This window comes from Halichoeres trimaculatus, unplaced genomic scaffold (assembly GCF_033239565.1).
Source record: "Halichoeres trimaculatus isolate MK-OKI-2021-1 unplaced genomic scaffold, fHalTri1.1 fHalTri1_scaffold_19, whole genome shotgun sequence".
Lineage (NCBI taxonomy): Eukaryota > Metazoa > Chordata > Actinopteri > Labriformes > Labridae > Halichoeres > Halichoeres trimaculatus.
The window spans coordinates 1668439-1696204 of NW_027437197.1; the positions used below are offsets into that span (position 1 = coordinate 1668439).

A 27766-nucleotide genomic window follows, 5' to 3' on the forward strand; every position below is an offset into this window, starting at 1 on the left:
TCGTAGATGTTGTTCTCCGTGGCGGTGGCTTGTACTCCAGCTCAACAAACGCCATCAGCTCTGACGCCTTCACCTTCCACAAAACCTAACAGGAGCATTTTGGTTATTAGCAGGCTAATCTTCTCTGCTCTGGTTTCCTCACAACAACATGTGCTAGCTAACAGAGCTAGCAACTGTTGTGAGACTTCCTGTTTTCTGTCTCTGCTGTTTTCTCCTTGTGCTTTAAGCTCATGTGGTTAAACACTGAACTAGTTTTGCACGTTTGAGTTTAACGCTACGTTGGTTTTCATTTAAGTACATCCTGACAGCACTTTTCCTGACTGACATGTCGCAGGTGAAGCGAACGAACATTTGACACATGTCACGCTGTGTGTGTTAAAGGTGTGTTTGTCGCCAAAAGCTGCGCTAGCACAGGCGCACAAATAAAAACTGTTACTAAGGTCAACGGCGAGTTCTTTAGTCTGAGCGAATGGGATCAAAGCTGGAAACTGAAGGTGCAGCAGCCCCGCGGCGGCAGCTCTCTGGCCTCACGCTCTGGATGGCGTCAGCGTCAGCGCCGTAGGCCCTGGACTCAGCACCTGGACTCAGCACCTGGACTCAGCACCTGGACTCAGCACCTGGAGCGGCTGGGGGCGGGCAGGTGAGTCAGGCAGAGAATGAGACGACGCTAATCCTGGAAAGGAGACCCTGCTTGGATCTGAGCGCAGAGTTTCAGCCCAGGATGTTTGAACATAATGTGATCCTGTGAACACACACGTCTCTGCTGGCTCCTCCGGACGCTTCCTGGCCGCGCTCGCCACGCTCGCCGCGCTCAGATGTGTCTTTCTGGCCGCGCGAGTGAGGATTTATCTTGGAAGGGCTTGATACGTCCACACGCAGGACGAGGTGTTTGAACTTGGGTGCTGTTTGGCTCTGAGCGTCCAAGGCCTCGGCTCACCGTCAAACACACACACACACACACACACACACACACACACACACACCCTCACACACACACACACAGGTCTGCGCTCTCCTGGATTCCTCTCCCTCACGGCCTTTCCTTCATCCCTTTGTGGAGCTCATAACCGTTGAGGGAGAGCCAAACTGGGCTGAGATGCTGATACAGGAGAAACCTGCGCTATCCCTTTAATGAGTACACACACACACACACACACACACACACACATGCACACACACTTTCCACAGCTTGGCTATTAGGCACCAAGAACAGGAGGAAAACTATTTGAAAGTGAATTTTAGATTTCCGGTCGTGGAGCTTTGCCTTGGAGTGGCAGCTTGAGCAGAGGTGCGAGTATTGCACACACACACACACACACACACACACACACACACCTCGCTGTTTCGGCTCCAGTTGCTCCCGCACACAGCATGGATGATCAAAAGAGGCCAACGGCTGCCGACCATTATGCCAATGACACTTTGAGTAAGAGTCCAGAGAGCGCAGCGACATGACAGCCATTAGGGACTGAAAGCGGGACTTTAAAGGAGGGCTGAAGGACAACTGTCAGAGCAGAATCAAAGGCAGAAAGTGAAATCTTCATAATGTATTGCACTGGAAAAATTCCTTCACTAGCTGTCTCTCTCAAGCACTCACTCAGAAGTATCCCGTACACAGCGCCGCCGTTCAACTCCCCTCCAAAAAACATGAAACAGCCAGGAACAAAGGGCTGATGAGGGGAGTTCAGAGAGTGGCGCTCTGTAAATGAAAGCGAGCGGCGGTGTGGGCCATTGTGCGGGTGGTAGGCAGATAGATCATTAAGGACCGGACCGGAGAAGAGGACGACTTCTCCGTCACTGTTCCCCCCTAGCTTAGATCCAGCTGACGAGTGCGAGTGAAGCCGAACGGAGGCACAATTAGCGCCGACCCGTCAGACACTCAGAGGACTCAAACTTTTCTCCGCCAGCTGACGCAGAAATGCTTCACGATCAATAATCTGGAGGAGACGACTCCTCGTCTTCCAGCCTTAATTTGTCCACTTGTGGTTAAATGGACAAACAGAGGGTGAAGTGAGTGTGTGTGTGTGTGTGAGTGTGTGTGTTGTTTAGCTCTCCTCGCTGCTGAAATCAAGGCCTGCTGCTGGCACCGGCCGAACTCTCCGCTGCTCGCTCAGCTTGGCAGAAAACTGCCTCTAATGTGTCTCTCTGTCGCATAATCAAGGATTTCACACTCTAAATCTTTGATCTGGGAGAACCCGCTCTGATGGGAGAACCCTCCAACTACCACACACACACACACACACACACGTATACACACACACACACACACACACACACACACACACACACACACACGTCTCGGATCTCTGATCTCCCTCCAATTAATGATGTCAAATGAGTGTGTTTACAGGCTCATTAGATTACTGCTGCAGAAGTAGAGCACCGCCCTGCATCGCCCAGCACATTCACACACACACACACACTCACACACACATGCATCCACACCAGGAGCAACACACACTCTCTGTCTCTGTCTTGACACGGCCCTTGGAGGAAAGCCGGATGGCAGAGCACCAAAGTGCGACTGCCACCGCCGTCATGGCTGAGGCTCCATGCGCTAACTGAGCCATGATGGCACAAATCCCCTCACACACACACTCACACACACATTTACTGGATGTCCAACCCAGCTGGACCAGTTGGAGGCTGTTCAGGACTGGTTAGGCTGCAGCCAAGCAAATCCCCTGAAGAGCGCCCAAAGCCTGGAGACACAGGCGGAGGCCAAGGCCCGAGGACGCACTGACAGGTGTGTGGAGTCACCGCATGAAGGAACAGGAAGCTGATAAAACAGGAGAGAAGGCAGCATCAGAAAATCTTCATGTTTCATTAATCGACCAATCAGCATCCTCCTCACGGCGGCTTGTTTCCATGCACAGCAGCACGCTCCGTAGTCTCAAAAAGACCTCAGCAGCGGACACCACGCTTGGCTTCAGTGCGTCTCCACTGCCCCCTACTGGGTTGGAGGTCAGGCTGAAGCCTCCGACTGAGAGCGCCGCGGGCCCGCACTCTCACCTCAGCTCTCGCCGAGGGGCCCGCTCAGGCCGGCGCGCTCCAACCACCGGTAATTATGACACTAATGAGAAGAGCGAGAATCAGAGGGTTACACGCGGACAGGAAGACGCTTCGACACGCTGCTTCAATTACAGAGCCGTGTGTCTTTGAGGAGCTGGAGACGAAAGGGTTTGAGAGGAGGGGGAGAGGAGGGAGGAGTGTGTGTGTGAGTGTGTGTGTGTGTGTGTGTGTGTGTGTGTGTGTGTGTGTGTGTGTGTGTGTGCTGCAGCCTCTGTAATTCATATTTAATATCTGCATCTGTGTTTCACAGCACCTAGCAGGCCACCGTGACGTAATCAGCCTTTAATTGGGTTGTAATGATTGTTAATGCATGAAACACACACACACACACAGCAGAAAGAGAACAACACACTCATCCACAAACTGCAAATACAGAAATCTGAAAGGGAAACTCAGCACACACAGAGGACGTTTCTTCACCAGATGGAGAGTTTTGGGCGATCTTAAAAAGATGATGTTTGTAGACGTTAACCACAGACGATGACGTTAATTTTTGGTAAATAGGAAGTTTTTGTCACAAAACTTAAACCAAATAGATCAAAGTTATGGCGGTGGTGGTTTTTAGAGCACCGGCCCCTGTGTCTGTATCTCTGTGAAAAATATCTGCATAGTTTAAGGCGTAAAAGTGTTGTCATTAACCCTTTAACGTCAACTCTTTTTAACCCTTTATCCTCAATTTTTTAAATGCGTGGGGTATTAAGTCTCTTTAATATTTAATCCTTTTATATTCCATCCAAAAAATATAAATAAATATAAATTAATACATAAAAATTAAATTAATAAACTATTTTTTTAAAGCTAGAGTTCTGGATGCAGGGAATGGGTGGGTTTTATTCTGGGTCGCTGTTTTTTTCTTTTTTTTCTTTTTTATTAATGATTTATTTATTTATTTATTGGATTAATCAATTTATTTATTTATTTATTCATTTATTTTTCAGTACCATAATTATTATTTTATTTATTTTATTATCAATTTTAGTTCTATTAATTATTATTTTTTTCATTATTAAATCGTATTATTTATATTTATTTATTGCTTAATCTCTTGGATTAATTGATTTTTTTTATTTATTTATGTATAATTTGATTTTTTGTTTTACTAACATTATTATTACTTATATTTTTGTTTAAATTTCAAATATACAATTCTATTTATTATCATTTTTATTATTATTATATCTTGTATTATTTATTTATTTTTATTGATTTCATTTATTTATTCTAATGTGTACTCATATTTGTGCACAAATTCTGCATAGGTATGTGGAATTTATATCCTGCATTTTTTTTTTGTACTGCACATGTAAATATCCGTAGATGTTACAGAAAAAAAACAAATATATATATTTTTTAAATTGATTCAAAAAATAAATGATTTAAAAAATAAATAATAAATTAATTTAAAAAATTCTTTTTCTTTTTTTCCTTTTTGATTTTGAGCACTAGGATCAGAAACCACCAAAACCAAAGAAGGAAGAATTAGTTTTATTTTATAAACTGCAGAGTCAAACCAACCAGGTTTTAATCAGTTTGACATATTTTTGATCAGATGTAGTAACCAAAAAGTGCTCTATCCATCAGTGTAACAGCAAGGTAACGCTTTATGTTCGTCTAAAGTAAAAAATTTGCTTTACAAAAAAAGTTAAATATCCTGACTAATCCCAATCCTCGACAGATTATTGATTGTTTTAAACCCTCGCTCAGACTGACACAGACTGGAGTACCGTGGTAACGTGGTACAGTCAGGCCTCTGGCGGTTCCCGCCCCCTGTTAAACCCTGACTGGAGCAGAGTCCTTAATGGATGCAGTGGACACCTTCCTCTAAAGCAGCAGTCTGCTGTTTTTCTGCTCGGAGAGTTTGTCAAAAGAAAGCACTTCCTGTCAGCGCGTGTGACACCGTGACCTCAGCTGGAGTGACATAACCTGAGAGAGCGCTGGCTCAGCTGTAAACAGTCGCCACACACATCACAACGCTCACACGCCCCGAGGAAAACACTCTCACACACACACACACACACACACACACACACTCACACTATCAGGAGTCAAGGAGTGACACTGACAGTGACAAATACTTCTTTTCAGGTTTCACACACACACACACACACATTACTATTCGACTGAGGTGTGTACACTACCTTCTCCTCCCTCTGGGGATTGGATAAACACTGCATTTCTCTCACACACACACACACACACACACACACACACACACACACACACACGTCTTCCAGCCCTCTCCCTGAAAGCGTTTCAGGAATAAACGTGCAGCACTCGTTTCCTCTCGGGCGCCGTATTAGAGTCATTACAGCTCAGGGTTTTTCTGGCCTGCGTGTTTGAGGCCGGGCATCTTCCCTCTATCCTCTGGTCCTCTCTTATCTCGTTACACACTCTTCAGGCTTTGTGTTTAAATTATGTATTAAGGTCAATGTCAAAACACGGAAGATGTGTAATCTGCAGGGAGTTTCCTTTTATTCATTATTACAGTGAAGGCTGAGCACAACTGTCAGCCAGCCGCGCTTGTGCTCAGCGTGGAGGCTTTATGTGCTCAGCGGGGCCTCTCCTCCTCTCCCTCGGTTCTCCCTCCCTCCCCTCACACACACACACACACACACACGCACACACACGCACACACACACACACTCTTCATCCTCCTCCTCCTCCTCCAGAACGGACCCCTGATAGATTTACCCAGCTAACCCACCTCACTTTGGGATCTCCCTCTTCTGCAGCGCCAATCTGAGAGCTGTCAAGTGCACCTATACGGCGGTGTCATAAATCTGAAGGAGAGGAGCGTGCACGCCTGAGACCGGGAGAGGAGAGAGGAGGAGGGGAGGAGGTGAGGAGAGAAAGAAAGGAAGGGAGGGTGTCACGCCATCAGCTTGTAGTTTGGGGAATTTGTCTAATCTGGAATCATGTCAGGATACACAGGGTGATGCAAGGCACCTCCTCCTCCTCCTCCTCCTCGTCCCACGTGAGAAACCAGGAAGAAGAGGAGAAGAGAAGGAGGTCGTGTCTTTCTTTTTGTTGTAATTTCAGGTAAACTGTTGTCGTCTCTCCACCGCTGAAGCCTCCTCAGCATCAGGCGGCTTCGAGCTGCACCGTCCGACTCGCAGAAACGTCCCCCGCCTCCCCGAGCTCACGGGAAGCGGTTTGATAAATCTGGTCCAGCTTTGTTCCAGCCGCTGTAATTATCTTCAGATTAGATTAATCCGGTTAGGCCTTGCTCACATTTACAACGCTAACCGCATCCCTGGGAGGCGACCACTCCGTCATGTTAACCGTTACACGATTACGTCTCTAAGCGATAATAACTGCTGTTATTATCAGGCCTGCGACATGCGAAGAGCCATAAATAAACATGTGCAACAAAGACCAACAGGAAACAAACAAATTAGAGCAGCTTTGAAGAGAAAGGGGAGAAAGCAGACACCCAGAGTGAGTGACGGAGAGAGGTCAAGGTGCTCCACGCCACCGATGGAGGCCGAGGTGTTAGAAAAGCTGCCCCTCCCTCCCTCCTCTGCAGCCGCTCTCCTGGCGTTTGCATCCCCCCCCTCGCCCTCACGCCTCGCGCTGAGGAGAAATGCCTCCTGACTGGTGGGCCTAATTACTGGCTCTTCGCTGACCCGCGCCGGGCCGAGGCCTCGTCAAAACACTGATTCGACATGAGCCCCGCACCGGCCAGCACCTCACACTAATGAATACTAATGAATAATTATCAGAGCCTGGCTGGCGCGTCGGCCCACTGCAGGGACACATGCTAACACACCCACTTGTAGAACGGCAGGAGAAGTGTGGAGGCTTTTACCCGAGGAGGAGGAGGAGGAGGAATATGCAGCGTCCGTCCCTGAAGGGATGCAGAGGAAACAGAGAAGCCCTGAAGGTTAAAGAGAAGTAACGCCGAGCAGAGAGGAGAGCGCTGACCTCTGATCGTCCTGACCTGTACACGGCTCGACGTACACACGATGCAGGTCAAGCAGCTGCCCAGAGACTGAGAGCAGTGATGAAACACGTCAGCTCCAGTGAAGTGTCGATAATCCAGAAACCTAAACCTATACGCTGCTTCCTCCTGCTTCACTGGAGGAAAACTTCACCCGCTGTGAGTGTGCAGAGCTGCTGATTGGGCTCAAGCAGCGACGAAGGGCAGAATAAAAAGGTTACCACCTCTGACCTGGGCTCAGCCAGGATGTGTGAAGACACAGCTTTGATACTTCCTGCAGGAAGTGGAGCGTTGCATTAAAATATTGATAAATGTGATCAATAAATATGGATCTTAGTAAACTGTGTATGTTAAACAGATCAGTGTGTAAAACAGGCAATATGTGCATTTATCTTTTTTTGGAGGGGGGGGGGGGGTTGATTTTTGTTTTGTTTTTGTTTGTTACTTGTTTTTTTTTGTTTTTTGTTTTGTTTTATTTTGTTTATTTCGTGTTTCTTGTTTGTTTTTTGTTTTTGTTTGTTTGTTTTCTGTTTGTTTGTTTTTGTTTGTGTTTGTTTTTTGTTGTTTTTTTGTTTGTTTTGTTGATTTCTTGTTTTTTTTTGTTTTGTTTGTTTTTTTTGTTTGTTTGTTTCAGTTTTGTTTTGTTTTGTTTGTTTCTTGTTTTTTTTTTTTTTTTTTTTTTTTTGTTTTCTGTTTGTTTTTTTATTTTTATTTTTTGTTTTGTTATTGTTTTTTGTTTTGTTATTGTTTTTTGTTTGTTTGTTTTTGTTTGTTTTTGTTTTTACTTTATTGTGCTCATTGTTTGTGTTTTATTATTCTGTGCTCAAAAAGCACTTTGTAAACTATGTTTTTAAAAGTGCTATACAAATAAAAATTATTATTATTATTATTATTATTATTATCCCTTCACAGGGATGCACCGATCCAACTTTTCTGGTCCCAATACCGATACTGATACTGAGGCTTTGAGAATGTGGAATTACTGAAAATATTAAAATTGTGCTTCAAAATGCACAGAAATTACTATTTAATGTCAAATTTACCCTGTGAAGTGGAAATGCAACAAAAAACAAAGAAAGTGCATCAGAAGTAACATTTTGAATCAAGTAGCCAAGATCGCAGCTTAAAAAAAAGGCGTAGAGCTGGTTCCCTGGATCAGCACCATGGGACAGCCCTTTCCCACCAATACCAATCCAGCTCTGAGGGCCACTGATATCCCTACTCTGCAGCATACAGGAGTAAAAACTACTTAAGCCCCATTTCCATCAAGCAGACCATTTAGATCAGTACGCTTTGGTACTGATCGGTTCAGCCTGATCCTGTTTGTGTTTAGTTTGGGTATAGACTGTATACAGCAGGGGTGGCCAACCAGTCAGAGACCAAGAGCCACAAAAACTACCGTGGTACTACAAAGAGCCACATCACACACACACTTCATTTCACACATAAACAAAAAGACATAAGATGAAAATCAATACACTTCCAAATTTTGATGTGACATTTATTCCGTTCGTAAGCATTTTTCAGTTCGTACCTGGAGCCGTGTCAAAGACGAGGTTCTGTTTTTAGAGCAGAAAAGACAAAGTTCCATCCATCCATCTAGATAGCTTTGAGAACATGTGCAATGTAAAGAAAAGAAAATTAAACTTAAGTAACATTTGCATCACCCAAGTATTGATCAATACTGATCACAACATCAATATATCAATAATTGGATAATAATGGATCAAAGAGCCTCACACCAAAAGACAAAGAGCCGCAAGTGGCTCATGAGCCGCAGGTTGGCCACCCCCGGTATATAGAGTGGACAGTAAGGCTCCCCTATTTCCCATTGTACGGTTTTGAAGCCAAAATTCCTCCGTCACAGGCGCAGCCATTGGCAGCCAGAGTCTGCTCAGGAGAGTGTGAGGGATTCTGGGAGAATCTGACTGGAGCTGGGTGACAAATATAATATATATGTTTTTTTTCTTTTGAGAGTCTAATCACTTCCTGACTCTACCTCCAGACATATTTTACAATCCCCGAAAAAAATATGCAAGAACTGCATCTCTCAATCATTGTTAAACATGACGTACAGCCTTGTTTTTAACCTCGTATAACTAATGACAACGAAACTTTTCAGAAAAATGAGGACCTGTATACAAAGCAGCCAAATGATATCTTCAAACCACCACAACAATCAGACGTGAGAAACGTTTCTACCAGGAGTATTAATTTTTTTAAAGTATGACCACAGCCCATCTGGAATGACTGGGGAGATGGATTTTTTTTTACCTATACTGCAGCCAGCCACCAGGGGGAGCAGCTTTTGTGGAGACCTCACTTCAAGCTGAGCAAGATGGCGTCCATTTTTTTTACAGTCTATGGTTTCCACCAAGCGGCAACCTCCGGTCTATGACTCTAACTCGGCCGTTGATATTAAGATAGCGAGCTCCCCCGATAAGAAGCACAGCTGAGGGTCACGTGACCAACAGGCGTCCTATAGCTTTACGCTAAGCCTTTGCCACTACCAATATGGCCGCTATAGCCGATCTGCTTCATTTTTCGTTTCAGAAACAGATGGGTGAGAACAGTCGGCGAGACTACGTCCATGTTTTATACAGGCTATGGTTTCCACAGCCAACCAATGCCCCCTGGTGGTAGGCGGCATGTAAGCTAGATGCTGATAGCTGTGCAAGTTATGTAATAGCGTGACACAGTGTACCCCGCACCTTAATCCAACGAAGAAGAAAAACTTGACACAGCAAACAAAGAGCAAGAGAGCTGTGAGCCACCAGGAGAAATACAGCAGCTGCTGTCACACAGGAAGTGACCGTTCTTTCCACCAATCAATGGACTGCAGTGTTTCTAGCTCCACCTACTGGGGTCAGATCAGTTTAGTCTGGCACCCCAACAGAAGGGAGCCAAAAAGTGTGACAGCCTGTTTCAAGATAATAAAGGAAAAGATGTGAAAGTAAGAAAATGATTGTTTTCTTTTTTACCTCCAGCTTTGGTAAATATAGCTTTGATGCTAACGTTGTTGGTTAATTAAGCTAAAGATAAGTTGACAAGTTTTAAATTAAGAAATATAAATATGATTACCTACAACCTTCCTGTGTCTGTTAGGATAACCAACTTCTTTTAACTTCTGTTGTGTTTCTGCTGTTGCATTCGTGTTGTGGCTTTTGCAAATTGTCTGACACCTGCAGGCCACCGTACTTCTGTATAGGCTTCATTTTTCTGAACCAGATGTTTCCCCTTGGTCGGGAACAGGCTCCAAACGTTCTCAAAAAGGGAAAATAATAAAAATAAAGTTGTGTTTTCATCATATTTGAATGCGTCCATGTGTTACTGTTTTTTGTTTTAAGCTCGTCTCTTTGTTTTCGTCCTTTTCTGAAAATTAAACTAACCACAGATTTGGAGAGTGAGCATTCAGGTGTTAGCTGATCTGGTTTCTGTGTGTGGTAGACGTCTGGATGAAACAGAGTGTGTATCTGTGTGTGTGTGTGTATCTGTGTGTGTGTACTGCTTTTCCCCCATGTGTGGAAATGTAAAACTTCTTGGTGTGTTATTTTTCTCCCCACCGTTTGTTCTTTTGATCTGTGTGTACATTATCTCCAGCTCTTTGAATTTCAATTTCACTGTCATGTTAGCGCTTTTCATCACAGCCGACGGATGCAGCTCTAATAATATTCAACTTTTAGGTCACAGTGGAATGCTAATTAGATTGCTATTTTAATTAATATGTCCCTGCAGGTTTCTGTATCAAATCAGTTTTAACACTGTACCGTGCACTTTGAGCCAATAAATTACAACAAACCCCAAAAATAAAACAGCTTCATAAACAGAGAGGGGGATTTTTTTTTAAGGCGTACAGGAGCAGCTCGCGTTTGAACTGTGTTTACATAAACTGCTTATTGTTGCTTAATAAAGCACGTAATGTGAACCACAGTGGGGTGTGTTTGAAAGTGTTTCAATGAGGCGTAATGTGTGTGTTTCTGCTCCTGCCGATAAATCCATACGTGAACCTGCTCACGGGATAAAAGCTTCGGTTAGCCGCTCGGTTTGAAGGGCAGTGCAGAGTTAAACGTGCTTTAAAGAGACGGAGAGGTGTGTGTGAGAGTGTGTGTGTGTGTGAGAGTGGCATTTAAGGACTTTAAAGTGCTTCACTTTCCATCAGTGTGTCATTTGTCTGTCAGCATTTCTCTGTGTGAGCATGTGCGTACAGGTGTGTGTGTGTGTCGTGCAGCTCGGAGTGTCCCATTCATCATGTGGAGGGGGGACGGAGAGGCCTGGGATATGAGCACGGCTGTATTCCTCTCATAATCAAAGGTCAGAGCCAGGCCTGGTGCTCCAATTGCTTCACACACACACACACATTGAACACACACACACACACAAATTAGTTGCATTTCCAGAATTATGGCACATAAATAAATCCATCTGCTGCTTTCTTTGGCTGTGTTTTGTCTCCTCAGGTTGTGTGTTACCTCCTTAAAAAAGTCCAAACAGGCTTTTGCACACCAACAAAAATTGAAATTCATGGATGAGCAGGGAGGAGGAGGAGGAGAGGAAGAGGAGGAGGAGGAGGAGGGGACTATTTGGATGTTTATTATACTTTAAAATGAAGTGATCCGCATTTCGCTGCCTGCGAGGTAATTAATGTGGGGAAATCTTGAATTAAAGATGTAAATCCTGACACTTTGGCAGGGGGGCCGGTAAGGGACAGTGGTCTCCAAGGTCTGGATTATTCTTAGCGTATACCAATTAACACCATGTATCTTCTTTTATGTTCACTTCAATTAAGAGCCTTTACAATTTTTAAGTTCTTTTCTTCTCCGTAGTTAGAGGATGTCAGAGCGACTGATCAAAGGCGTTAGCTGCCGTCCGTGCACCATAGGTAATGCTGCTTTGCATAAAGAAATCTGCATACTGCTAAGGAGCTTCTTTTTATTTCATTTTGCATGAATTACAGAGCAGGAGATGCAGGAGGAGATGGAGACGTGGAGGTGTGCACGCTCTCACGCTGCAGACAAAGCATCCAGCGCCTCATCTTAAAAGAGATTCTCCGGGATGGAACAAGTTGGGTCCTATCACAAGGTTTAGGGCAGAAATTACCCCAACAGCAGTGTTTTTGTGCAGCAGAAGCCCAGAGCGCTCACACCAAACACCCCCTCCCTGCTCCTCTGCTGGTTTCCTCTGCACTCAGACGGGGCCATTTTTTACTTGACCAAAAACACAAATAAACGGACTCCCACTGAAAAAATCTGATATCTGTCTGCATTCACGATTTATTTAGAGAATTTTCAGCGCGTTACTTTCACACTAAATAAGGCTCTAGTTAGGCCTGTCACGATAACAAATTTTGCTGGACGATAATTTTCCAAAATATTATTGCCAATAAACGACATTATTGTCAATATTTTTTTGATTTTTTTTCATTTTTTCATTGGTGTAATTATGATAAATGGGATAATAAAGTGAGCACACCATATCAAAAACAAGAAACTTTAATTTCTTAAGAGTATTTAACTGTAATTAAAAGGTCAGGATCTTTTCAATAAAATAAATTAAACAAAAAATATAATGAATTTAACAAACAAGAAAGAGAAAAATATACAATAAAAATGAAATGGACTCTCTTTTAGAAAAAAATACATGTCAATGAAAATAATTAATACTCATAAAAAACAATAAAACATAGACCCTATCTCTAAAGAAAAAACGAAACTCCAAAAACAAAAACGACAATAAAAACTCTAGCCTAAATAAAAGGGAGTTTATACAGTTCCTGAATTGTTTGTAACATGTCCTTTTTCCCAGTCAATCCGTACTGTCTGTCAAACATTTTTAACATTTCTGGCTTTAACCGTATTGAAGGGCTGCATTTCTTTGGTAATGTAGCTGTCTTTGAGCGCCACCATTTGGAGCTTTTATTTCTATTTACTTTGCCGACCAAAAGCCTCAGTAAGAGCGGATTGTCAAAGAACAAGGCTCCGCTGCACCTCCCCTTCTTCTTCTTCGTCGCCACTATTTTCAAACAAATGCCACATATCAGCTGGTTGGTGTTCATGAGCTCACACTTTGTTCATTCTGATAAAAACTAAATATTCCCACACTGGGACTGTGGCAGGCGGCTTAAGAACCGTATCTTTGGTGCCATCACTCATATTAGCGTGTGTTTCCTCCTTACCCCTCAGGACGCTCGCTTCAGCTCTCTCCGTGTGTACGCGCGAGCAGCCCCGTCTTCACCCCAAAGATCACATTTTTGACAGATGCTCACTCCGCTATAAATCCGCTATAGAAACTATGCACCCCGATGTTAGGAAAGATAGACGTAGTGAGCCATCTTCTCATTCAGCCTCTTTGGTTGAAAGAGAGGAGGAAAACAAACATGCACGTGTCAGTTTATCCAGGCTGGCAAACTTACCCAGGACGTTTTTATTAGTAATAATTATTTATTAGTAACACGCTGAAAATTCTCTAAATAAAGCGTGAATGCAGACCGATATCAGATTTTTTCCGTGGGAGTCCGTTTATCTGTGTTTTTGGTCAAGTAAAATATGGCCCCGTCTGAGTGCAGAGGAAACCAGCAGAGGAGCAGGGAGGGGGTGTTTGGTGCGAGCGCTCTGGGCTTCTGCTGCACAAAAACACTGCTGTAGGGGTAATTTCTGCCCTAAACCTTGTGATAGGACCCAACTTGTTCCATCCTGGAGTATCACTTTAAATCTTGGAGTGGTGTTTTTGAGTTTCCTGTTGCTGCAGCTGCTGTTTCTGCTCCTGTTAGCAGCTGTCGCTCACTATTAAGAGTGTTAATAACGTTAAAGAGCCAGCGCAGCAGTGTTAGCACCCAATAACTGCAGCTCCTGGAGTAATCACACCCTGATTTATGTGGCTACGAGTGTCTCACAAAGCTGGGCTTGTTTTCTGCATCACCTTCCTTTAATAAAGCAGAGCCCGTAGCTTTCTGCTTGGCTCATTTGTTTCTCCATCCTGTATTAGCGATTCTTTAGCCTCAGGAGCAGCTGAGGGTCAAATCAGAAACTGCATCATCCTCACACAACTTTGGGGGATTTCTTATTTTGCAGAATGTGTGTGAGTGTGTGAAACTCAGATGCAGGAGCAGACAGATGCAGGAAAAACAAACAACCTGTTTGTTGCTGATAATCGCGGCTGCTTAATCCCATTACTGTGTCAGCCGCCGATAAATCAATGAGTAAATGAACTGACCGCCGATGAGGAATAGCCGTCCTCTGTCTGTGTGTGTGTGTTATCCTATTGATGCTCCACCAACGGTCGTCCTGGAGATATTGAATGCTCTTTAAGCGAAGTGCTGACATCATAATAAAAGGCCACCACGAAGCGGCCGGCGGTGCGGTTTGGGAGCTCCGGCCTCTGAAGAGAGAAGAAGACGAAGAAGAAAGGCAATCTTCAAAGTCGATACGGCGACCATGGGCTGTATGTGGTCGCGTTTACTGCACTTAATGAAACTACAAATAGCCTCTCACTGCAAACACACGCAGCAGATGCAGCAGATGCAGCGATGTAAAAGCGCAGCGGCTCTGATTATGATAAATAACGTGTCGGGCGCTCTTTGTGACACCTTTGACTTGTTTTGAAATCTGTCAGATTTCTTGAAGTTCCCCTCACACAAACAAAATCTCTAGATTTGTGGGATATAGATGAGGATTGACACGGCGTAGAGTTTATTTTTAAACCTACTCACTTGCACTTTCACCTCAGCGAGTCGGATCCCTGCCTGACTTCTTGCGATGACAGTATATCGAATCCCTTGTTCATGACTTCTTCAAACAGAATGAAAGGTTGGCAAATTCACACATCAAAACCTGGAGTTGTGTGCTGCGTCTGTGTATCTGTGTGTTTTCATAACCCGAGTGTCTCAAAGCATTAGGAGCAGAAATGTGAGCTCGGCGTTGCATTTCCAGGGCAGCGTGAGGGACGCAGACGCAGCACACACAGCCATCTAGTGTCAGGACGGAGCACGTGCACAGACCCTGCACACACACAGAGACACTTCACTGTGAAATAAACATTTACACCTCGGTTTGCTTTAAGGGCCACAGATGCAGCACAGTGAAACATTAGTATAAACTAACAAAGCCGCACTGAGCACTGCCTGATTCCTTGTGTCATCATTACTCCCACAAATTGAAAGAGAAACTCTCATGAGCTTTTGTAGTTCAGGCACAGATGCTACGCTAATGGTCAGGACTTGTGTTTTCAGCCCACACAGAACGCAGCGCGGCCTGGTTTAGCTTAATAGCCGGCCTGCTACGAGAGCTTATAACCTCTCGCAGGGATGCTACAGGAATAACAAGGCACCGCTCCATCACCTCTTCCACACCGAGCCTTTCTGCGCTATTAGCACTTGCCCCCTGTTTGCATTAAAAGTGTGATTCAAAGAAAGAGCTTCTGCTAATGTATGCAACACAAACAAACAAATGTGCGAGCTATCCCGTGCTTATTGGGAGCATGAATATGGATTTGCTGAAACAAAGACACAAAGGGAGGCCCAACCTGTTGTGGCTCAGCCCCTTTTCTCCCCGCTGTGAAAAACCTGCTCCCTTAATAATCACACGTCTTTATGACAGTAGATGTTAGGGAAATCACACGAGGAGGCGAGACAAACACATGTAAACACTGAGCGGGGTTAGCTTCCTAGATTCCTCCTTCCTCCCTCCTTCCTTCCTCGTGAAGGTCTGGGCCTCTGCCACAGACTTATCATCTAATTGCTTTTCATTGATCCTGTCCGATCAGGTGCCTGGTGTTCATCGTTTTCCAGCGCCGTCTCCCGAGCTCTTCTGTCGTCTCCAATCTGAGAGGAGCTTCTCTGCGCTCGAACAGAAACAGAGCAGCTATTGTTTGTGAGGACAGAGTCCGTCCAGAGCTCAATAAGATGAACATTTGCTCGCGTATTTATGAGCATGAAAGCGGATATCTCCTGGCCTGTCGTCAGTTCCCATGCAGACCAGATGAGGACACAGCGTTTAACGTGTGTGTGTGTCATAATAATGAGTGTGTTTGTTTTGGATGTGGGACAGCCAGGCTCATCCTGGAAGGTGAAGCAGATCAAGGATTTGGGACAGAAACTGAAGCTCCTCCTGAAGATGAAATGATGTCAGCAGCAGCGGCGGAGCGGGCCAACGTGTTTTGGCAGGCGCTGAGCCGGGCTTCAGAGGGATATTACAGTTTGTATGACTATCAATGGACAGCACATAACTCTGAATACATTTCCCCTCCACCTGGACTGGAGCCACCAGCCTACACACACTCACACACACTCACACACACTCACACACAGCCAGTTCTTGGTGGTATCAGATCAATGCAGGTTTCAAATCAGACACAGCCGCTGAGACGGACGGAGGAGACGCTCTCCCTCTCCTTAAGATCGTTTATTTCTCTCTGATGGAGACCCAGCGTTTTAACTCGCTCGTTAAAATTATTAACGTTAAATCTGGAGAGGGATTATTTCACTCTGTGCTCCAATTTGTTGCATTGGCTGACTTTGAAACTAACGTCCTAATTACACAAACTTAAAGCAGGGTAACCTTGGGTGCTTTGTTTCTGATCCCACTTTACAAATTCAGTCGATAAAAAAATCTATCAGCTGTAAGGGAGCAGGAAAAAGGAGACTTTGCTCACGTTTTCTTCATTTTCTGACAGATATATGACTTTAAATTAAAGTTTTTACACTGAAAATCAAAGCTGGATTCTGCAGAATAACAGCTCACCTCACGTGGATGTGAGTTTGTCTCTTCAGCTGTCCGATCTGAGAAATACAAAAAATATGGAAAAGGATGTTTTCTTCCTGATCAACCTCATTTAATTGGGCTGAGTTAAAAATAAATACCCAATAAAATGAGTTTAAATCTGCTCTTTCCAAGTCATTTCATCAGAAACTCTTCATTTCCTGACAAAGTGTTAAAACAAGTGTATGAAAATGAAACATTAGCTCGTTTAGCTCATTAAATCTAGGATGTATTTAACTAAACTCTGACCCAGTACGTCCAAAGATAGTGCATTTTGGTTTTTGTGAGTCTCAAACTGAGCAGATCTGATCCTGGTCCTGCAGGAGCTGAGAGCTCAGGAGCACACTTTTTAACCACAGCAACTTTTCCTTCAAGATTTCCCAAATTTCTTCATAGAAACGCTTTTTATTTCTGCTGCTAAGACGCATAAAAGTGACGCTCTCGAATCCTCTGTCGATCCAAAGAGGGAGGGAAGAACTGAAGACGTTAAAGCTTAAAGTACAGGGACCAGACAGTCCAACCCAAAACCAGATCACCTACAAGTTAGTTTCCTGATGACTCCATCGAGGCTAGAGACGGACATTTCAACCAGAAATACGCCGACTATTCACTGATTATTTACAGATATGAAGAGTGACAGATCCATTTAATATCTGTGCAAAGTTAGTTTGATATTATATCTATCTGTATGATCAATATGAGCCTGTTTTACCTCACATAGTTTGCTTTCAACATTATTTTCAGTTTGTATTTTCACCTCAAACTTGTGCTCATGCTGTCTCAGATTATTCTGATTGTTTTTGTCTTGTTATGAAAGTTTTTTGATTGCTAACTGCAAATAAAAAGTGCTTTAAGATGCTCTAAGAAAACTGTCAACCAGGAGCTGATTAACCCCTTAAGGATTCAAGGATTCAAGGAGCTTTATTGTCATTTCACGCGTGTAAAACATGAGGTGGAATGAAATTAGTTTCCCTAGTTTTAGATTTTTGATCTGTTGTATAAAATGACGCAATTTTTGATCAGGCACAAAAAAGATGAGCATCTCAAACTTGTGGAACCACTTGGATACATTACATACTTTTGTTCAAATTATATTAATAAGTTTAAATTTCTTTTTTGACATTTTAAGAAGAGTGTGAATGTTCACTACTGCTTGTTACATTGTGTGTTTACTCAGACAAAATATTTCATTGTTTTGAAAGCTGAATAAATGTTCAGAGGACTGGACACGACTTGTTGTCATAGATTTCCTTTAGTTGCTCAGAAATTGCTGCGTTTCACAAAAATGTGATAAATATATATTTATTTAACAATCGGCCTGAATATCAAATTGGAAAAATCGGCTATGCATATCGGCATCGGCTGTCCAAATTTGGAAAGCATCGGCATCGGCACCGGCCCCCAAAAAACCCATATCGGTCGACATCTTATATAAATATAAAAACACCAGTATAAAAGTATAAACATAAACATCGTCAATAAAAAGGTGTCAACACTGTCGAGTGGAAGCTGTAATATCTACAGCAGTTAGAGCAAATAGAAATGGAAAGAGTAGATAAGATAAAGTACATGTTACAGATAAGATAAGAGACATGAACTTTTTGATTTTTTGAATTATGAAACAAACACAAAACTGTTAATAGAAAAATCCTGACTGATCGTTTGTTGACTTTCCTGTGACGTTTGTTAATGACTCTGATAATGACTGTGGGTCGTTGCACAAAGGGACAAACAGTATAACTCAAAAACAGCTCAACTACATATCATTTTCCTTTAGTGATGACGACATCAAGTCCAGAGACAGAGATTTCACTCAGAAATAATATCTGATCTTTGAACAATCAGGGCTGATTTTAATATTAGAGGTATCTCCAGATTCGTCACTTCATAGAGTCTATTGAGGGCAGACGAGATCCACAGATTAGAGCTGGAAAAATCTCCTAAAGGATCCATTTTTACTGCTTTATTCTGATTCTTCAGCTTTGACCGAGCCTGATCTGGAGGTGACGTTTAATCCTGAAGACTGGGACGAGATCTGCAGCAGGTTTTTCCTAAATGCACCTCAGTTTCTATTCATGAACAGAATTTTTTCTTTTCCCAATCCTACGACACACCTGTTCGTACGTTTCCTGACACCTCCAATCTCTGTAGTAATTGTAACACACATAAAACCACATTTATCTCTAACTTGTTTTGGTCATGTGACCACATGGAAAACAGTTTTCATTGACTTCCTCTTTTTTCCAGACAATTTCTCTGACTCTGACTCTACATCTCTGTCCATAATTCTTTTGTTTCTGGGCAAAAAGATGTATTTTGCTGAGGTGGTCTACTTTCTATTTGTTTCATTTTATTCTAACATTTTTGTTTATAAAATTGAAATTTCAATAATAAAAAAAAGTTTCAGAAAAAAAAAGAAAACAGATACTATTCAACCGTCATCGCTAACTATTGGACAATTATTCTAACCCCTCCCTGACAAAGTCGGCCTACTATCACTTTAAGAATGTGTCCAGGATTAAAGGACTGATGAGTCAGCAGGACCTGGAAAAACTGGTCCATGCTTTTATCTTCAGTAGACCTGATTACTGTAACAGCATCTTTACAGGTCTCCCTAAAAAATCAGTCAGAACGCTGCTGCTCGAGTCCTCATGAAGACCAAGAAAGTGGATCACATCAGTCCAGGTCTGAGGTCTTTACACTGGCTTCCTGTTTGTCAGAGGATAGAGTTTAAAACACTCCTGTTGGTATCTTCTGATCCCGTATGAACCATCGAGACCACTTGGGTCTTCTGGATCAGGTCTGCTTTCAGCTTCTATGCTCCAAATATCTGGAACAAGCTGCCAGAAAATACTCTGAGTTCATTAAAATCCAGGTTGAAGACTCACCTTTTTACAGCTGCATTTAACAATTTATTTTAATATCTATCTCTGTGACTCTGCACTGCCACTTTTATCTTAAAATCTATTTTAAAAAATTGTTTTAAAATCTATTTTATTTTGTTTTTTATTGTTTTATTATATCTTTTTAATTTTAATCTGCTTTTTAATTGAATCTTAATTTGTTTTCTTTTGATTTGTTCTGCCTGTAAAGCGCTTTGAATTGCCATGCTGAAATGTGATTTATAAATAAACTTGAGAAAAGTTGGAGATATGATAAACATGCGGAAATGATCCAGGTGTTTTTGTTTTATCTGACCAAGTTTGCACTAAACTTCATTTTAAGTTTTTTCCTCTCATCTTCTCATGTTATTGTTAAAGTTTCTGTCATTTAACGGCAAAGCAAACCGCTTTCTGATGCTTTAAAAACACCGTTTGCAGGTTGAATGACGTTACAATCAGGGTCTGTAAAAACAGAGAAAACACATTTAATAGGAAAAAATAACTATTTAATTTTTTATGACTAATATTTATAATAATTGAGACTTATAACTAATTGATACTCAACTTTCCTGTGTTGCTTCTTGAAATAAAAACTCTGAATGTGCAGAGATTTTTGGCGTCTCTTCGTGGTGACCTTCACTTCTTTTCTGATTTTAACAAATCTTTCCAAATTCCTCTGCTAGAAACTCAAAGTATTTCTTTTTCTTGTGCATAAAAGTGATAAAGTATCTCAGGTTTTATCAACATCCCTCTCTGATCTACAGATCCTCCGGTTTTTGGAGAGCCTGTCTTTACAAATCAAAGCGTTTCTGTCTCTAATCGTTGGTCCGGCTCACCTACGTCCCAGTTTACCTGCTGGAGTCAGGGCTGAAGACCCAGAGAGCTGTATGATCTGTTCCTCTGTGTGTGTGTGTGTGTGTGAAGGTGTGTTAAGGTGTGTGAAGGAGGCGATGGTGTGTGCTGTTGCCGGCTTCCTCTGCCTCTTGGCGTGCATTATTCAGTCTCTTCCTGAAGTAACAGCCGCCCTCTTCACGCCGGCACGCCGTCCACTCACACGCTAATGTTATGTAAAAATGAATGATGAAATTCAAGGAGGCCAAATGAAAGAGAAACTGATGCATGTGTGTGTGTGAGTGTGTGTGAGTGTGTGTGCACGTTCAAAGGTGAGGCCTTGGGTGATGGAGAACAGGATTCTCTTACCTCCTATAAGTACAGAGGAGGATAAAAGGCAGCTGTAATGACCTTGGTATAATGAAGGCCTCGCTGATTTCCATCCTCCTCTCTCCTTCGTGCTCCTCGCCGGTCCACAGGAGGGGCGAGGAGCGGGGAAAGAGGGCGCTTTGTCTGGCCAAACAACATCAGCTGAACCCAACAAACTGGTTCCCATGTAGGAGTGATTATGGAAACGATGATTATCTGACGGTGCATTAATACATGAAACACGCTCTCCTTAATGGGCCTTGTTTTTCTTTTCCTCCTCTCTTTAAGGTGACCAATTTACCAGCAATCTCCTTAATTCGTGGCGTTATTTAGAAAGTGATGTAATGCTTGTTCTGTTTTATCTTGAAAGCGAAGGCAGCGTGATGTCGGGGGCTGCTCGGTGCAGCTAATATGGCACAACCAAATGAAAGGCTTCAAACGCGCTCCTCCACTTGGAGCTGATGTAGCGCTGTGGCTGACCTACAAATATGATTAGACTGCGGTAAACACAACAATAGCAAACAATAAACAACTGGTAATTGGTGTGATCCTCTGTTCCAAGCAGATCTTTGCTTGATTTGCTGTGAATTATGAGCGTTAATGTTCGCGAGCGCCGTGCCCCTCTGAGGATATCAAAAAGCTCCCGCTCCGTCTTGATGGGCCTGTCTCATTAAAGGAGAAATGGAGGCCAACGTGGGGAAGTGATGTGCGGCGCATTCATCAGAATAACTGGCATGAACTCACCTCTAATTCATTCTGTCTCTGCGCCTGATATAAGATGATTATACTCTGATGAATATTGTTTATGTGTGTGTGTGAAGGAGGGAGAGACGGGGAAAGGTGCAGCCCTGAAGCATCCCAGGTGAAGTGTGCCCTCTACAGGCCGCTCCTGGAAACACCTCGTCAAAGAAAGCAGCAAAGTTAGAGATTTCTCCAGCACAAAGCTTCAGATAAACACAGCTCAGCCCGTCGAACAGGCGTGCACATGAAGGCAGCTCTCCTCAGCACGCTCTCCTCCAGGTTTTCCTGCTTCGCTCTGCAGCTCCATACATGCCACCTCTTTCATTAATACGTGATGAGAGGGAAAATCTCCAAAGACCCCAATAGGCAGAGGCATTGTTTCTCTTTTAAAGTCATCTCAGATGGAAGGAGCAAACTTCAGAGCCTCAGTGAAGTGTCTAATGAAAGAAGTCTCCTCCTCTGCGGCTCCATTTCGCGCGGCGCATTAGGAATCTAAATGTTGACTGAAGACAGTTTGATTCTGTGTCTGTGATTTTCTTAAGGAATAAAAACAGTGTGGCGTGTTTACACTGTAAGCCATGAAAGAGATATGAGAAGGCTCATCACTACCCGATGCCATTTTGGGAGGCGGAGAGTGAGGTTCAGACCACGGTTCATCTGAAAGCCGTATCAAACAGAGTGTTTAAGTCCCAGATCAAAGCCGTTCCTGGTCAAAAATATCACTAGACCAGCTACATTCTTGTAAAATTGTTACTTCATGCGAGCGCTTATTTCAACAATGTCTGGCTATTATTGGAAATCAGACAGAGGGAGAAATATCTACAAATCTGTAACGCTGTGGGAGCAGGAGAGGGAAATGTGCTCAGCGTACGGAGACGGGAAACTAAAACTAGACTGAGCTTAAAACAGCCAGAAGATGATAAAGTCTGTTTTTTTTTTATGAAACAAAGAAGAAAAAAAGTTTAAAGAATTAAAGAATTAAAAATAACTCTATTTCAGATGATTTCATCTACTCCAATAAAAGATAAAAACAAAGGAGGAGAAGTTAAACAAGTAGGTTTTGGTGCCTTGAAGAGAAATTTGCAGATAAAATGTTTTGCGTGTTTAAAGTTTAGGAGTAGTTTTCTAGGAAATAAAGCAAGGAGCTTTTAACTGTTTATTTTAGAGCTAATGTGAAAAAAAATCTGGATTTTTTTGCACTACAGAACGAGATTTTTGTGCATCGAGCGATTTAACACAGAGTTTAATTTATTTAAATCACTCTATGATAATTTTGCTTCAAGTTAGAGAAAGAGATTAATTAAAAAAAATGGGAAACTTAACAATGACTGCTAAAAAGTCAGTTTCTACATCAGAGTTACTTTATTTTACTTTAACAGCTCAGGTTAAATGTTCTCGATTAATATTACACGTTATTAAAGGTGGGAGAAAAAAACGATTCACACAAGCATCAGGAGTTTTTTGTCATATAATCTTCCAATCACATTTTTTTGTTCAAATATCCTTTTTTTTATTTTTAAATTCTTTATTGTAGTCTTTATTTTTCAGGGTATATGCGGATATCCTGAGGTTAAATTCAATACCTTTTAAGACTTTTTAAAAACCTTTCAAAAAGTCTGAAGACCTTATCGCGACTTTAAGCTGTTGTTAGCAACCAATCTTTGACAGTTGTAGTTTGCATTTTAACATAAATTATTATAAACTGAGCAGGAATAAAGCTTGAAAGAATAAATGAAACTAAAGGAAGGTTAATTGACATTCCTGTTACCACAAAAAGTAACAGCTGTTATTTAAGACCAACCTGCAGAAAAAAAACAAGAATTTATTTCATCATTGTCAAAATTTAGGACATGCACCTGAGATTGTGTTATTTGCTTTCTATCAGCGATACATGGACGGCTACTAAACTACTGAACAAACTGAGTTTGTTGTCACATTAGCCTACAGATGTGTTGGGCTGCTAGCGCTACGGTTAGCCCGCGCCTCACAAAATTACAACTTTGCTTGTTGTCACATTTCAGTTTCCATTTCTGTTCCATTTCACGTTTCCAGTAAAAAGTTGATTTGAACAAAGAAAATTTGCTCCAAAACAAACAAACGCTGGTCTGTGATGAGTGTGACGAGCAGAATGATCGTCTAACCGCGTCAATCAGTCAGGTTAGTTTGTAACAGTCGCAAGGAGGAAAATAAATATTCAGGGATACGTTTGGAGTCAAAGCTTGAACACCAATACAATTTCATACCTCATAACATCAGGATTAAGACTTTTTAATACTTTTTAAAGGTCTTAATTTTCCTACGATTGATTTATCAACTTTTAATACTTTTTAAGACCCCGCGGACACCCTGTTTTTAAGATACTTAGAAAAAAAATACCGCTTTTCTCCAACAGAGGGCGAAATGTTTTCTTCGACGATCTGGTAACGACACGTCAGATCCACTGAATAATTTAGAAAAACAAACCCACATGTGACGTGCAATTTAATGGGAAAATATGGCTCCTGATAAAGTCTGTTGATATCATCATTATCATTTAACTTTTTCATATATCTGGTGTTAAAAAAGCAAAAACTCTCTGAAATATCCAAGAATCGTGATTTGAATCGAATCGGCACCCCCAAAATCCTAAAAGAGTTAAATCCGGAGAAAAGCAGATATTTTACTTCAGTCTTTAAAAAAAACAGTGGTTGTAGTGACCATTTGTCTACAAAAAAAAACCTTCAGAGAAAACTCAAAATATCAAACTAACTGCCTCTCTCATGCTGGCAAAAAACCATAAACCCACCCCGGTGCGTGCTCACCTTCGCCACATTACTGCTTCAATAATAATAATAATAATAATAATAATAATAATAATAATAATAATAATAATAATAATAATAATAATAATAATAATAATAACAATAATAACAATAATAAATATACAAAACATCTCCAAATAACTAACAAAATACATAAAGTGTGCCTGAAAAATCTAACTTACATTATAAAATAGAAAAATGTGGATAAGTCTAACTAATACTACTCATCAAATCCTGAAGTAAACAAACCACAAAATACAAAAATAAACAAACAGCTCCAACAGTGGTGTATTATTTTCAACTGAATAATGATATTTTTTGTAACACTTTTATTTTATGTTTATTTTTCTTGTTAAAGGCTGAAATAATTAACTTCCAACAAGTTTACATCCTGCTCTCAACACACCAAAGGTTTGCAGACACTGATCAGTCTTTGTGTTTTAATCAAAAAGGAAAAACTCTTTAAAATGCTCCAATAACATAAAAATACACCAGAGTCCATTAAGTCTGTGACAGCTTGGTTTTATTTCTCCAAGTTGTAGAAATCTAAAAGCTTTTTCTAAACACTGCCAACAGCAGAATGTCAGATATATGAGCGTGATCAAAATCAGTGTAATTTCATTAGCACAAGACATATATTTCTTTATATTTCTTTGTAATTTCTCCTTGTTACGCAACAAAAATGTGCAAAAATGTTCAACCATTGAATAAAAAGTGGCGATATGTTTGACACCAGCTGATGATTAACAGACCAATTTAGGAAAAGTGTGCACGGATGTTTCCAAACTTAATAAACCGTGAGTTTGATGCAGAAAAGTATCTGTTGGATAAAACCCAGACTGCAGGATATTCGTACCTTTAAATTCAGGAAAACGGGGATTAAAGACGAGATGTCTACGGCTGAAACGTCCAATTTTACGTAAGAGCGTGATTCATTTTGAATTTCTTTCAATTAAAGATCTAAAACCTGAATCTGGAAATGTTTTCCAGTAATGAAGTTTCAAAAAAGTTTGAATAGAAATAATTGTAGCCAAATGCCCATTACTATGTCTACTATCTGCCCAGACTGCAGTGAAAATAAGTCTCTACAGAAACACATCGACAACACAACACTTTTAACTTTATTCACTCTCCTTATTAGAGCAGATTGCTTATCCCCTACTTCACAGAGCACCCATATAGCATAGCTGACAGCAGTAAGGGAGAGCTGCACACATGAACTCCTCACTAACACTTTCCTACGCTAACCAGCTGTCCCCCTGTGGTTTCAGCCTCGGCCAAACCTTTGAAACGTCCTTCAAGGCGTGAAGAAACAACATGCACACTGCTTTGGGTAAAATCCTATTTGTACACTATAATTACGCTTTGAAAAGTTGCAAAGTTTAAAGTTTCAAGACCTTCACTTTTTTCTCTCCTCATTTCTGATATTGATTAGGCTCTAAAACACATGTTTCTAAAACACACACTGTTCTGAAGAACAAAGAGGTTTCTCATTACGTGCTGCGCCTCAGACAACTTTGAATGTCTCTGAATTGGTTTACGGTGTTATCAAGGGAAGCAATCAGGAGAATGCAGTCGATATTTTTCACAACCGTGCAACCACCATTAATCTGCTCTAAACAACAGCACTGCAGGCACTCTGAATGTGGTTATTAAAGAGACGGAGGCGCAGGGTGATAGGTATCCCTAATGTCCTCCATGCAGAAAACACACAGAGAAGATAACATATCGATAGATACAGTCACAGTAACTCAACGCACAATCAACATCTTCATTCTGCGCTTCTAAATTCTTCAATAATTGCATCATTTTACCAAATAAAAATGCAAAAGTAAGAGAAAATGGCATCATTAGCAACAAATAGAGAACAATGACTGATCACAGGGAAAAAAGTGTGCAAAATATTTTCTTTAAGATTACAGCATGTCGTAAAAAAGGGCTGATTACTTTGGAAAATTGTGTTTTGCTGCCTTAGCAATGAGATTAATAATCTAAACACACAATGAGCAACAAGTACAAATTTTGTTTGCTTTGGCTGCAACGCTCATGAAAGAGAAATTTCACATTAAATAGTTAATGTCCCATTAATGCCTGGCTTTTTGATCATGTAATCTGTTTCTGTAATATCCATAGTACATGTTAGCCTCCAAACTGCAGCCAACGTGTTGCTTCATGTCTGAAGTATGCATTATTTTAAGATGTTAGTGGTGAAACCTGCTTTCTGATACAAAGTCTGCTGCAAACATCACGCCCCTCATGTCAAATATCGTGCCCTTTTCTAAACTGACCTTTCCTTGTGTTGCTTGATTTCACGCTGGGGATGTCTGGGACCACTCCTCCCTGCAGCAGTAAATGAGCATCTGCAGCTTTGTGCATACCAGGTGCTTCAAGGAGTAAAAACAAAAAAAGGAAAAAGTGGAGAAGGGAATCAGGCACAGCTGTGTCATTGTCATCATGCAAAATAAGGCAGGAAGAAGTTTATTGGAGGCTGAATTAAACACGCATATCGGCGAGCTTATTGAAAAAAAGTGCTTCTGAAAACAAATACTTACATTTTCATGACTGAATCAAGTTATTTTACCCTTAATTTTCCTTTGTATTATTATACAAGTATGTCAAATAAGGTTAAAATTAATGTCTAACTTTTTAAAGCATATATTTTTGTCATTTGACGCAGACTCCTCATCAGTTTTCTTTAATATCTTTGAGAATTTGTAAATTAAAATATTTAGAAATTAGAAACTATGATTCATGAGACACTTTTGCTCCACACATTCACACTTCTGTGCAAAAATATCAGGGATTAAGAAGCTTTTTACTGCCAACATTGAGTATGCCACTTTGATAATACTAATGTCAAAGAAAATGGAAGTTGTACATATGTAAACTACATAAACACAAGGTTTTTATGTAATAAAAATAATTCATACTTATCCATACAAAGATTTAAGCTTCTAAGTGTTTGTGTACAGTAAGAAAACATGTTTCCCTATACAATTAACTGCTTCATTTGTAATTCACAATAAACTCCATGCAAAGAAGAGAGCCCAAACAACTTGAATTTCCCTCCGGGGATTAATAAAGTATGTCTTATCTTATCTTATCTTAAAAGATAAGATATTTAATACAGTATTTAAATATGCTGCAATAAAGGCAGCCAAATTAAAGTGAAAAACACGAGTTTTTTGTTTGTTTTGATATTTAAACACCTTAAATTTTGATTTTACAGCAGTAAAACTACCTAACTCTAAACAATGTCAAAGCATTTTGCTAATAATACTCACCTGCTTCGACGCACGGCTCGAAATAAACTGCAGTTTTACTTTTTTTAACCATCTTCAACCGCTCAGAATGTGAGCTTATGGTAGAGATAACTTC

General features: G+C 41.4%; 1 long non-coding RNA gene across 1 annotated transcript; it reads right to left on the reverse strand.

The window, feature by feature from the left end:
- Window positions 1-27766, reverse strand: LOC141808413 (uncharacterized). The gene is made up of 3 exons (XR_012599901.1): window positions 27673-27766; window positions 26677-26772; window positions 1-85 (listed from the first exon to the last, which is right to left on the reverse strand). It is a non-coding gene; the product is annotated as an uncharacterized LOC141808413 (long non-coding RNA).